Source organism: Sparus aurata, chromosome 17 (genome assembly GCF_900880675.1).
Source record: "Sparus aurata chromosome 17, fSpaAur1.1, whole genome shotgun sequence".
Taxonomy (NCBI): domain Eukaryota; kingdom Metazoa; phylum Chordata; class Actinopteri; order Spariformes; family Sparidae; genus Sparus; species Sparus aurata.
Genome location: NC_044203.1, coordinates 5,227,364 through 5,241,229, shown reverse-complemented (window position 1 = coordinate 5,241,229; position 13,866 = coordinate 5,227,364).

Sequence of the window (13,866 nt, the reverse complement as noted above, 5' to 3'; positions counted from 1 at the left end):
TCCCTCTCCCTCTCTCTCTCTTCCCCCCCCCCCCCCCCCCACACACACACACACAAGGGTGTCTGGCAACTTCGTGATTTGGGCTGGTTTTTAGTGGATTGGGCGGGTTCTAAGATCTGATTGGGCTGGAAACTGTCAATCCGATCTGGCAACACTGACCGTGCTACGCATCTACGTTGGGGGGCGGCGGTGTGCTTATTCGACACTGGAGCAAGAGAAGGGACAAGAGGAGAGTGGGAAGGCTGTGTTGGTAGCATTTTTTTTCCAGTGCAAAATTCTCTAACATTTACGGTGATCGTAATGAAGCCGCTCTGAAGAGCTGCTGGCAGTGACGGTGGGTCAGACTGCTGACTCACAGTCAGACCCATGAAACACACACGGTACTTTACAGTCAGTATTCCCGGTAATAAACTGAAGGTATCAGCGCTGGACCGTACGTCGACGTCGCCGCCATATTGGATGTGGCAGCTCAGCCCCGTGAACTAATACAAGTCAATGGAGTGAACTTTATAAAGCTCCTTCTACAAAGTGCTATAAGCTAATGTCTCTCTCTCTCCCACACCCACGCACCTGCAGCGGGTCACAAAATCGGCGGCCGCTTTATAGCCTGGAGCCCCGCCTTTCCGAAACCCCACTGTTCCGAACATAGACTTTAATTCATCGTAATGGCGGGGTTTCCCTTTTTTTCAAAGACCCCGCTATTCCGAAAAGTCTATTGGGGAAACCCCTCCATTCCGAAACCCTCCCACTCCGAACGGACACAATCAGAAAGGAAACGGAGGCTGCGCATTTTTTTCCTTTGTGGGTTCAAACGGATCATGTGGCTGATTAACCGCCAAACAAGCCTGCTTCATATTAATGACATAACGCTCATTATGCTTCAGCTGGACAAATGGCTATGTTGAATTGAAATTATTTTATCATGCTAAATATCCGAAATTGTATGAAAATTGCTCCAATGCGTTATACCGATCTTCGTGCATATTCAGACACAGCCTGATATGGGTTCTGAGCAAAGGAATGTCTGTTTTCTCCCCCGGTCTGTTGTCAGCAGGAGCGGGGGCTGCAGGCTCGCGCCTGGGTGAAGTGGGCTCAAGCCAGAGTTCAGCCGAGAGAGAAAAAATGTGTAGCCTATGCTCTGTGGGAGATCTCCCACAACAGAGTGGATGAGAAAGCAAGGGGGACAGATCTGCCCAGCAAACATCAGAACACAGAGTGCAGCCTTTGTCTGTCACCTGGTTCAGCACCCTGGACAGCTGCCTGCGTAACTGGATGTGGGAATTTGATGCATTTGAAGCCGCGACATTTGGTTTAGAAACATCATATAATATATAATAACATTGTTTCGAGTCGTAAACAGTTCTGTAAGTGGAAGAAATAAGAATCAATTAGGCTATTAGTGTTAGTCCTTCTTCATATAAAGTTATGTTACAGTCGCACAGCTGGAGAACGCTAACAAAGTTAGAGACAAGAGAGACAATGAATGAAATCCCGCGAAATGATGTGCGGTCAATATGACCGCTTATGGCTGAAATAGGTAAAACAAATCACATTTTCTTTTCCTTTTGTGTAATTTATATAAAAACTATTCTCAATTAAAATACAGACACTTTTAGAAAAATGGTTAGAAGTCTGTAATGTTTGCATTTTGTTTACATCGCAGATTGATAACTTAATTGTGATAATGTTCAAAGTTATTATTATTATTATTATTATTATTATTATTTCACATAAACACACACACAGCAAGTATAATGGTACTGTGCTAGGTATTCTTTTCGTGGTTCTTCGTGCTTGGAGCAATATTGTTGTTGTGGCATTCATGCCAATAAAGCGAATTTGAAATGAATTGAATTAATAAACCTTTAGATTCTTGCCTATAGACTGATAGCCTAAGTGTTGTGTTTACAAATGAGCAATACATCCAGATTTCTTGAGATTTGTATTGTCAATGGGAATTTAAATTTAAATGTCAGGCGATGTTTTTTTCATGGAAATAATTTTTCAGGCAAACAATTATAAGAGAGAGAGGGAGCGCGGACGGGGGATCCGTTGTGTGACAGCGGAGCGGAAGGTCAGCAGCTGGATTTTGCACGCACGGTCAGTAGTATTAGTAGGTGTTTGAGGTTTATCACGTTTGCGGACATTATTACATTCAATGTAATAATGTAATGTAATGGATGCAAAATCAATTTCATGTAGTTTTTATTGAATCAAAAATGCATAGGTAGCCTATTGTCTTCTCCTCTGCTTTTTTTTTTCAAAGACAAACTGAGCAGCACTGCTCAATCCACTCATACATTGTTAACCTTCCACAAAGACAAGTTATGTTAAAACGAACGACCAAAGGGGTCATTCCCTGGCAGATCGCACCCATGGGCCACAGTTGATTTCAGAATTGTGCGAGTGCGGCTGGAAGTGGGGATTTCAGCACCACGGGTTGCGCGTGTAAAAAGATAAGACAAACGTTTAAATGTGTTTGCTGCAAGCAAAAATATACTACATAATAAATGAAGGTAGTGACATAGGCCTATTAGCAATAAAAAACAATGAGTTGTGTGAGTGCGGCCGGCAGTGTTTGATGTAGGAAGTAATGTAAACTTGAAAATCAATTTCGGAACAGCTGTGTTTTGAGGGGAGGGTCGGAACAGCGGTGTTTTGGAGTGGGGGTGTTTCGGAATGGTGGGGTTTCACAATGGTGGTTTGTCGGAATGTCAGGCTGTCCCCCCCGGGGGGTTGTTTTGTTGTTTTGTGTTGTTTGTGTTGGTTGTTGTTGTTGTTGTTGTTTGTGGTTTTGTTGTGTTGTTGTGCCTCGCGCCGCCCCGTTGCCAGATGATTTCGTGTTCTACACGCGGTATTTGGCTAAGTCATAGTTTTGCCAAGACTAAAGCTTTTGTGCATTAACTTCTACCAGTGTTTTCCCCCTAACTCTGCTTTACTCTGCTTTACTCTACCTCCAACGACTGGCTTTACTCTACCTCCAACGACCTCCCGTGTCAAGGAATGTTGGGAAGAGAAGAGAGCAGAGAGCACAAAACGCTTACAAACCAGAGATGTGGTGATAGCAGGTAATGTTAGGTTTTAAAAAAAATATATTTTAAGATTCAGTGGTTTGTTGAAGTTTGAATGTGATGTTCATTGAAAATAATGTATTATTTACTATTTCAATAGCGGATGGAAGAATGGACAGTCCTGGGTATTGTGCCCAGTACTGTACATACACTTCCAGAATGACTCCCAAGAAATCATTTCCATCGTAACAGTGGACAAAAGGGAAACGGGGAGAAATTCTGTGGTCATGGAGAGAGAAGCATTTGTGCGGACAGTCGATAGGCTATTGGAAGAGGTGAAGCTTGTGGAGGTCTGCACAGATGTCCATGTCCAGATCTCTGCCCTAATGAGTAAGTATTGAAAGTTTGTTAGGAATCTTACAGGAAAAATAATAGTAGTCATCGTTTTATTTATTTTTTGGGAAAATCAACTGTATTTACCGTACATAATTTTCAATTAATTTTACTGAATCAGACAAAGGAAAGTACAAAGACCTTGGGATGCAGCACAGCTTGGACATGTGGCATGTTGCCAAGAATTTGGCCAAAAGGATCCATTCTGTAAGTGTAGTTTTCATTACAAACACTTTTACCATGATAATCTAACTTGTGGTTTGTTTTGATGACTGTTTTATCTTTACATCCTAGGCTGCACAGGTGAAAGGTCAGTCCAGCTTGAGCCATTGGTTTAAGGACATCGTCAACCACTTTTGGTGGTGCTGCAAAGAGGCAGATTCGTACCAAGAATTCATTGTAAGTTGTCATGGTTTGGAAACTACTTGATTATAATTTTTTGGAGAAAGTAAAGGTTTATTTCTAAGAAGAAAACGAGCAGTGTAATAAAAAGGTAAAATAAAGTACATCTGTTTCTATGATTTTAGACTATAGATTATTTTACAGATACTGCAAACAAATAGTCTGTATTTTTATTGTATAAGTGTGTTCTCAAGAACTCAATTAGTTTGTGAAAAAAAGCTGTTATCTATATATATATTTTTTAGGAGCTGTGGCTTGGACTACTACATCATGTCACCAATGAACACAAGTGGGTCCTGGGCAGCTGGCAGCATGTGGACCTGGAATCTGGGGGAACTCAGCAGTGGCTTGTGAGAGGCTCCATGGCACACGAGGCCCTCAAATCCATCGTTGCAAAAAAGCAGTGGCTGAAAGAGGTCCACAAATACCTAAAATTTAGGTAATTTGACTGTCTCTTTACTAATAAGGATGTTTGCAAAGCTAGAAAGTAATTTACTAAATATTTGACAATGGTTGTCCCCATCTACAGGTCCACTGCTTATCTGGAGTCTTTCCAGAATCATATTCTTATGTATGCAAATAAGCGTACAGCATTTAGCCCACCAGTGTTTGAGGCCTGAACAATCCTTGCCGCCATGGATTACAATTTCCATAAGGACAGGCCAGATTTACTTAAATCTGACGGAGGCAAACAGTAAGTCACTTGCTCATTGCTCCATGTATTTATTTTTTGAAAACACTAAAGAACATGTTTTGAGGAATATACTAAGACATCATGCCCATCACCACTTTGACCTATTGCCCTCTGGGCGGTGCGATCAATCAATTCTCAGCTTACTTTCCTGAGCTGAAATATTCTAATTACATTTCTTTCTCTCTCTCTCTCTCCCCTCTGCTTCTACAAATTTCAGGTACAAGAGGCAGTACAACAAAAATGCGAGGAGGTACATGCTCTACACTGTGAAGGCTGCAAAAACATATGCATACATCCCAGAGTTGCATGCCAGGATTCTTCAGAAGAGAGTGGCTGGGAAGGGGATGCCCAGGAAGAGGTCACTTCGGCCTGATGACCCCAGAAGGCTTGGTCTGCTCCCCCCTGTCCCAGCACCAACTTTGACAGAACTCCTGCACACCCAAGTCAGGAAAGGTCTTGGTAGGTGGAATGTCTTCATTTCTTACTCATTGGGCTACAAAAGACACTCTCTAAGTTAGATCTCATGTGTAACATAACTTTATGCACAAACAAGAAACCTGTATTCTGTGCCAATGATTTAATCTACTGATTTCTTATTTTATTTGTTGTCCTCCGCAGCTCCAGCATTCAAGAGTGACTAAAGAGCCAATAAGCATTGTGGAGCATCAAAACTTTTTTTTTTTTACTCTATTTACTTTGTTTATTTTTTTGCCTTTTTGTTATTATTGGAAATTTAAAACCACGTGCTCAGTAAAAAGGAAGTCACCGTGCGATCTGTACTGTGTGTTATTTATACTTCATCTTGAGGTTTATTGCACTGTTTTCACACTGAAATGACTGAAAGAGGACAGTTTTTGGTTTGTTCTTTAGACAATAGAAATAATTCATTACATTGTAATGGCTGATGCAGTTGATAGGACCCTGGCCACAGCATTTTCTCTCCAAATCTGTGGTCATCTCCCTGTAGTTGCCATATGTGCACCATGGAAGAGCAGCCGCTGGTGGAGGAGTAGGGGTGTTCCCTAAGGTTAGTAGGGCATCAAAAACCAACCCCGGCTCCCGAGAAAAAAGTTGGGTGGTCAGCTCTCTTAGCTCCACTTCCCCCATCTGCTGAATAAGTGCCTAGGTAAACACATCACAAAGAAACAATGTTATGCATTTCAGCTAGTAAAAGTAAAAAATAAAGCTGACATCATGTAACACTGCCTCGGACCCATATAATTTAGATGGTCTACACTAAAGGTTTTATAGCCATGATGTCACTTGAGTAATCTATTCATTTATCACAGTTTTAGCATACTCTGAACATCTCTTGTGGAAACAAACCTCTGTTTGAACCCTTCTCTCAGTCTGTAGTCTCTGGACTCTTTCCTCCTCCACTTCATCTCTGCCTCCTCTCCTCCCTCTGCTTCCTCTGCCACTTCTTCTCTCACTTGGACCTACACTTTCTCCTCCTCTACCAGCTGTCTGTCCTCTGCCCACTGGGGCTGGAGCTGCCTGCTCTCGTCGTCCTCCTCTTCCCCTCTGTCCTCTACCTGTAACAGCTGTCCCCTGCATTATCTCCCCCTCTCCCTCCTCTCCCTGGCGCAGTAAAAGTAGAAGTAACTAAGTAACTAGTAAAAGTAGCTCAGTCGACATGTTACATGAGTAAGAGTAAAAAAGTACTTGCTTTTAAAGGTACTTAAGTATCCAAAAGTACATGCTTTTAAATTTACTTTAAGTAAAAGTAAGAGTAAGAGTAAGAGTAAATTTCTTATTCTTCACATCAATGAATTACTATAATTTTTTCTAAATGAATTTAAGGACCTTTTAACTCTTGTTTCTGAGAATTAACTCTTTGAAACCACCTGCACTGATGTGCTTGCTTTTAGAACCACAATGTTATATAAAGCCTGCAGAAACACCTATAAAAACAAATCAAATGAATGGGATCACAGGGGGACAGAAGATGTTGCAGATGCAGATGTTTATTAACAATCATTAAAACTGTAACCAAATGAACCTGCACCGTCCAACTAACTCTCTATCATTTAGCTAAGTTAGGAACTGGAACCCCCTCAAAGACCAATGTTGTCCCCAGACCACTGGTTGAGAATCACTGCTTTACAAAAAACTACATCTGATGCAGCCATTGTCGCGGTTTTGTGTTGACAAACGCAGTCGAGAGCGTGGCTACTTTGGTGGTGTCTTTATGGGGAGGATGACGTTTTTCCGCTTTTACGTAGATCCCAGTGGAGAGCGTGCACTGTGATAGGTTTCCTTCTTTGACAAACACAGCTTGTGTCCAATAGTATTTTAGAAAAAAATAAAATAAAAAAGAGCAGACCTGAAAGTAACGAGTACTTTTCAGCCTTCCTAGAAATTAACTCGAGTAAAAGTAAAAATATTTGTCTTGGAAATGTATTCAAGTAAGAGTAATAAGTACCAAAGAAATCTAATACTCTAGTAAAGTACAAATCCTCTGGATATGTACTTAAGTACAGTACTCAAGTAAATTTACTCCATTACTGTCCACCACTGAGACTGTACCACTCCTGAATGCTAATGCTAATTTATGTATAGAAGTAAGCTGCATACTTGTCATATCACAGTTAAACTTTATACCATCAGAGACGCTGGGATAGACTCAATACATTTAGTATTTACATCCATTGCATGTTCATAATTTTGGCCCAACCAGGACACCTGCATTCAAGATTTAAATAGGTTAATAGCATTCTGTCCAATACATGCATGTACTCACCCGAAGATAAAGTCTCATCTGGCTGTGTTGGAAGACTGTCACAGGCTGTATTTGAGGACTGGTGGTTGCTTGGAGGACTGCCCAACACATCTCTTTTGCCTTAATAAAAGACACGCAGTACTGGAGTTATGTTTTGTATTATCATGTAGTATTTTCTTTGGAGATGATAATTCAATCCTGGAAAATCATATACTTATAGTATAGCTGTCTTACTATGCATATTTTCTTAAGATGAAAGTTGCATTATGTGAGTACTTAAAACACCTACTTGTGGTTCTGAAATGTGAAAGCCGTTTCCTCACTTCCACAGGCTTTAGGACATGAAGGTCACTCTCTTGTATGTAGTTCAAGTCCTCCAGGTCATGGACTCCTGATTCCTGAAGAACCTCAAAGACTCAAGTTCACTTAGTTTGGAAGAGTGGATGTAGGCTAATAAACGAGGCAAGATCACTTCCTCCATCCAAGGCTCACACAAATTATCTGCTGAGAAAAACCCCGCTGGTACTACTACCACAGTCCATACGCATATAGAGACCAGAGCTCGGGAGCTCCGGGACAGAACCAGATACACAGAGACTTGGGCACATCAGGAGAGAGCTTGAAGAAAAGTCTGCGAGGTAGTTGGACTCCGTGCTGCCCAGAGACGGACGGCTACAACGGTACTGTAGCTGGACCGTCCAGCCCCGCCTTCCCGCAGGCTGCTGCCATTACCTTCTCAAATGATATGCAAACCACGCTCTTCTTGCCCCTCCCCTCAGGCCCCTCCCTCTCGACGCCAAAACAGTGACAGAAAGTTGAAACTGAGAAGTGACACTGAAAAAATACTGACACTGTAAAAAAAAATCTGTCACTGAAAAAAAAGTGACATGAAGAAAAAATCTGAAGATTGTCATTGAAAAATACAAAAAAATCCCAATAAAATTAAATGATAAGATTTTCGGATTTGAATTATTTGAATTACTTTCTTTTTTCAGTGCCAATATTTGTTTCAATGCCAATACAACTGTTTTCAATACAAATGTTTCAATGACAATGTTTTTTTTTTCATTACTGGTTTTGTTTTCAATGCCAATTTTTTTTTGGATGCCAAATTTTAAAGTCACGTTCTGGCTCCATACGTTAGCTTCTTTCAGTCCACCGGGCTTTCTCTCGATAGCTCCTCCCCCTGCAGTGCGCGCTCTGTGCAGCTACGTCCAAAACTCAGATACAAATTCTGATTGGCTGCAGAATGGTTCCTGATTTAACCCTTTCAATTCGTTCATGCTGTTGATAAAATAATTTAAGACCTTGCAATTCAAGTAATTATTTCTCACATGATAAAGGCTATGTGTTGCTGGAATCTTTTTTTTTTAAGCACAGAAACACTCCTGTTTCCGATCCTATATCTCCACTGTTTACATTTAAATTATTGAAGGCAGGCAGGCTCAAATTAAATTTGTTCTAAATGCTAGAACAGTAATATAATGCATTCATGCTGTACCACACAGAGAATGGTTATTTTGAAAGTAGTACCAACATCTAGTTTTATCCTGAGGTCTTTTATAAATTGTCTTTCCTAGCGACAGATAGTGATATGTTTATGCCACTACAACAGCACTCACTTTGACTGATGCATCCATGCACATCATAAACTGCATTTCATATCATAACAGGCCTACATCCCTAAAAAAAAATCTGTTTTCGGTAATTTATAAGGTGATGTACAAATTTGTATTGCCAATTTGTGAACTGGTTGGAATGTAACTTAAAAAGACCTTCACCAACATTCTCACTTACCTATATCTGTGGACTGATTTCTATGTAAAGTACTTGGGATAGTTTTTGCTATCCACAGGATGTGACCTTTATGCGACCTTTATGCACACCTGTTTAGTTTTGGCTGCCTTTTTGTAGACAATGTTTAGTTTAAATGATTTTGGTCAATGCTAGGCTAAAAGTGATGCCAAAGAGGCAATCGGTGCAGAGCAGAGCATACTGTAAATTCTTAACATTCTTAAGAATGTTATGATGTCATTTTGTACGTGTTAAGGTCAATGTTTTTGTTATTAAAGTATTTATTTATTTTCAAACATATAATACAAAAACCTTACAACGGACACCACAAACACAGACAAAACCCAAAAGGCAGTCAAAACAGAAAACAACTTAAAAGGACAACACCCCTCTGTACCACTATATAATATGTGATTGGCTGCAAAGTGTTTCAACACATTTTCAATGTATCAGGCCCTTAATATACTCAAAGAAATAGTCCCACACTAAATGAAACTTCCCTTTGACATTATTCTTCTTGGCAACCAATAATTCATAGGATGCAGTCTCTGTCATCAGTTGGATCCAATCTGCGAGCCCCGGCATACATGTGCTCTTCCAGTTTCTCAGTACCAGCCTTGCTGCAGTGATGAGGCCTACAGTTATTAGCGCATGTTGTCCTTTGTTGACTCCTTGTGGCAACAGTGTGCCATCTCCCAGGAGGCAAAACAGTGGCTCTGGCAACTTGTGTCCTAACCAATCTCCCAATTTCCTGAATACTTCTTTCCAGAAAGGTAATACCACAGGACATTCCCAAAAGGCATGTAAAAATGTACCAATTTCTCCCTTACATTTCCAACATCTTCTGTCTTCTATTAAGCCCATTCTAAAAAGCTTCACGGGAGTATAGTAGTATCTATGTATAATTTTATAATGGGTAAACTTACTTCTAATATCCCTAGTGGCCCAGCCAACTTTAGAAACTATGTTATTCCATTTCTCCTTACTTATTTCACACTCTAAATCTCTCTGCCATATTAACCTAAGATTCTCAGTATTCACCTTTCATAATTCCATTATCTCTTTGTAAAATACTGAAGCCTTATGCATTGTACTTGGCAAGTCAAAAAGACTTTGCAGCATATTAGGTTCCTCTATGTTTCTATTAAGTGGGAACACACTACACGGCAAATTTGGAAGTGTTAATCCAACTCCCTGGGAGTTAAATTCAACACTTTGAAAGTGTCTATATTGGTCCACTCTAGATCGAGTTAAAACAACACTTTTGAAAGAGTTAAACAGTTAACACTGTGACAGAGTTGGAACAACACTCTTGATAGTTGAAATTTAACACACATCAGTGTTGAATTTACCTAACACTAGTGTGTAGTGTCAAAAGTTAACACTATCAGTGTGTTTTTTAACACTGAATAAGGTTCAAATTATATTAAAGGTCCCATATCATGCAAAATACACCTGAGAGCGGTTTTCTATCAATAATATGCATCCCCGGCCTGTCTACAATCCCCCCTGGTATGAAAAAAGTTCATCCTCTCCCTTTTTTGCTTTCTCCGCCTTTAGAAAATGTGTGCTTATACAGGCCAGTTGAAATTGTCTGTCGGTGAAGGGCACAGTGAGGATCACCCAACAAAGAGAGTGTTGGAGATGTGTTGGGAAAAAGGGAAAGAACAAAAAACAAGCTTTGGATGGGTCAGTGAGGGTATAGCACAACAACTAAAAATACAGCAGATAGAATTCAGCCCAACAGTTCTGTGGACAACAAGACCAGAGTGGATGTTAGAAGAATCAAGTGTAGATCTAGAAATATGGAATATCAAGAGAAGAAATAAGACAGCAGATCTAGTACAGGAATTTTATAACTATGTAGATGAAAAGTATGGGGAATATGTAAAAACATCCAGATTAATTCAACAGGGGAGGGAAATAACGTTCATGTGGGTTCCAGCGCATTCAGGAATACAAGGAAATGAAAAAGCAGACAAAATTGCTAAGGAGGCAGTAAAGAAAGAAGAGGTGGAAATGAAAGTAAAATTATCAAAAGCAGAGGGGAAAAGTTTAGTATGGAAGGAAATAAATAATCAATGGAGTCAACATTGGAAGCAGGAGGAAAAAGGGAGACATCTATATAAATTACAAAGTGTAGTAGGAGATATAGGATGTTATGGAGATAATAGAACAGAACAAGTAATCATGAGCAGAATGAGAATAGGGCACAGTAAATTGAACAGCACACTTAGTCTGATAGGCAAACATACAACAGGTTTGTGTAACTGTGGGGAGAGGGAGACAGTAGAACATGTGGTGATGGCATGTCCTGGTTATGAACGGGAGAGGGAGATGATGGCTACAGGGTTGCGGAAGGTGGGAGTAAGGGAAATTAACTTTAATAGTATTATAGAATGTGGAAAATCTAGAGAAGGGAGGAGAATCATCTTCAGATTTCTTATATCAACTGGATTAATTAAAAGGATATAGAAGAAGAGAAAACGAGAAAAGTAAAGTCCAACAGATGGCGGTATATGCAACATTAAGGATGCCGACTGCCATTAAACACAAAAGAAGAAGAAGAAGAAGAAGAAGAAGAAGAAGAAGAAGAAGAAGAAGTCTGTCGGTGACGTCACCGACAGATTAGACGCGTCCCCCTAGGTTGGTGGCACCATAGACATATATACATAGACGCCTCATTGAGCGGGTTGGCCCGCTGCTGCGATACGTCAACGTCGCCGCCATATTGGAGGAGGCAGATCCGCCCCGTGAACTACTACGAGTCAATGGAGTGAACTTTATAAAGCTCCTTCTACAAAGTGCTATAAGTTAATGTGTCTCATTTACACATTCACACACATACGGATATATTCAGGAAACAGAGAGGAACCAAAAACAACGTCTGTAACGTTCTCTGAGGATTATAAATGTTAGCTAATCCTCATATGTTCAGTATACAGGTCGGCACCAAACCATTTTATAATGTTTTTATGAGTGTTTACAGCTGCTAATGTATGTTACGCTGTTACTGTGATGATACGTGACAGTTAAATATTTAATCTGTCCACAATAACCACATCCTGACATGCAAATGTGGCATCTGTGTGAATCAAAAACACCGTCATTTTATAAATGCAGTGATTTTTGACTAATAATATCATGGCGACAAAAATAAAGTCTGCAAATCAAGATGAGAAACTGCAACAGCAGTGAAGAGATACACACCATGACAAATATGGTATAAAATAACATTTCATGGTAAAAAAAAAAGTGAAGTATCAGCAGGCTACTATTATAAATATGCACCATATATAGTTTTCAACATTATTATTAGTGAAATCATAGTAGTAGTATTTTCTGCATATTCTTGACTTTGAATGGGAGCAGCTGTAACGCTTGAATTTCCCATCGGGGATCAATAAAGTATTTCTGATTCTGATTCGTATATTATGCAGTCAGTTGTCCATATAAAGTTAAATTAGATTAACCAAGTTGACAGTATGGCGGACAGATGTCTCATTTGCATGTCAGGATGTGGTTATTATGGACAGATTGAATATTTAACTGTCATGTATCATCACAGTAACAGCGTTACATACATTAGCAGCTGTAAACACTCATAAAAACATTATAAAATGGTTTGGTGCCGACCTGTATACTGAACATATGAGGATTAGCTAACATTTATAATCCTCAGAGAACGTTACAGACGTTGTTTTTGGTTCCTCTCTGTTTCCTGAATATATCCGTATGTGTGTGAATGTGTAAATGAGACACATTAACTTATAGCACTTTGTAGAAGGAGCTTTATAAAGTTCACTCCATTGACTCGTATTAGTTCACGGGGCGGATCTGCCTCCTCCAATATGGCGGCGACGTCGACGTACGGTCCAGCGCTCAATGAGGCGTCTATGTATATATGTCTATGGGTGGCACCATAGACATACATACATAGACGCCTCATTGAGCGCTGGACCGTACGTCGACGTCGCCGCCATATTGGAGGAGGCAGATCCGCCCCGTGAACTAATACGAGTCAATGGAGTGAACTTTATAAAGCTCCTTCTACAAAGTGCTATAAATTAATGTGTCTCATTTACACATTCACACACATACGGATATATTCAGGAAACAGAGAGGAACCAAAAACAACGTCTGTAACGTTCTCTGAGGATTATAAATGTTAGCTAATCCTCATATGTTCAGTATACAGGTCGGCACCAAACCATTTTATAATGTTTTTATGAGTGTTTACAGCTGCTAATGTATGTAACGCTGTTACTGTGATGATACATGACAGTTAAATATTCAATCTGTCCATAATAACCACATCCTGACATGCAAATGAGACATCTGTCCGCCATACTGTCAACTTGGTTAATCTAATTTAACTTTATATGGACAACTGACTGCATAATATACGAATCAGAATCAGAAATACTTTATTGATCCCCGATGGGAAATTCAAGCGTTACAGCTGCTCCCATTCAAAGTCAAGAATATGCAGAAAATACTACTACTATGATTTCACTAATAATAATGTTGAAAACTATATATGGTGCATATTTATAATAGTAGCCTGCTGATACTTCACTTTTTTTTTTTACCATGAAATGTTATTTTATACCATATTTGTCATGGTGTGTATCTCTTCACTGCTGTTGCAGTTTCTCATCTTGATTTGCAGACTTTATTTTTGTCGCCATGATATTATTAGTCAAAAATCACTGTATTTATAAAATGACGGTGTTTTTGATTCACACAGATGCCACATTTGCATGTCAGGATGTGGTTATTGTGGACAGATTAAATATTTAACTGTCACGTATCATCACAGTAACAGCGTAACATACATTAGCAGCTGT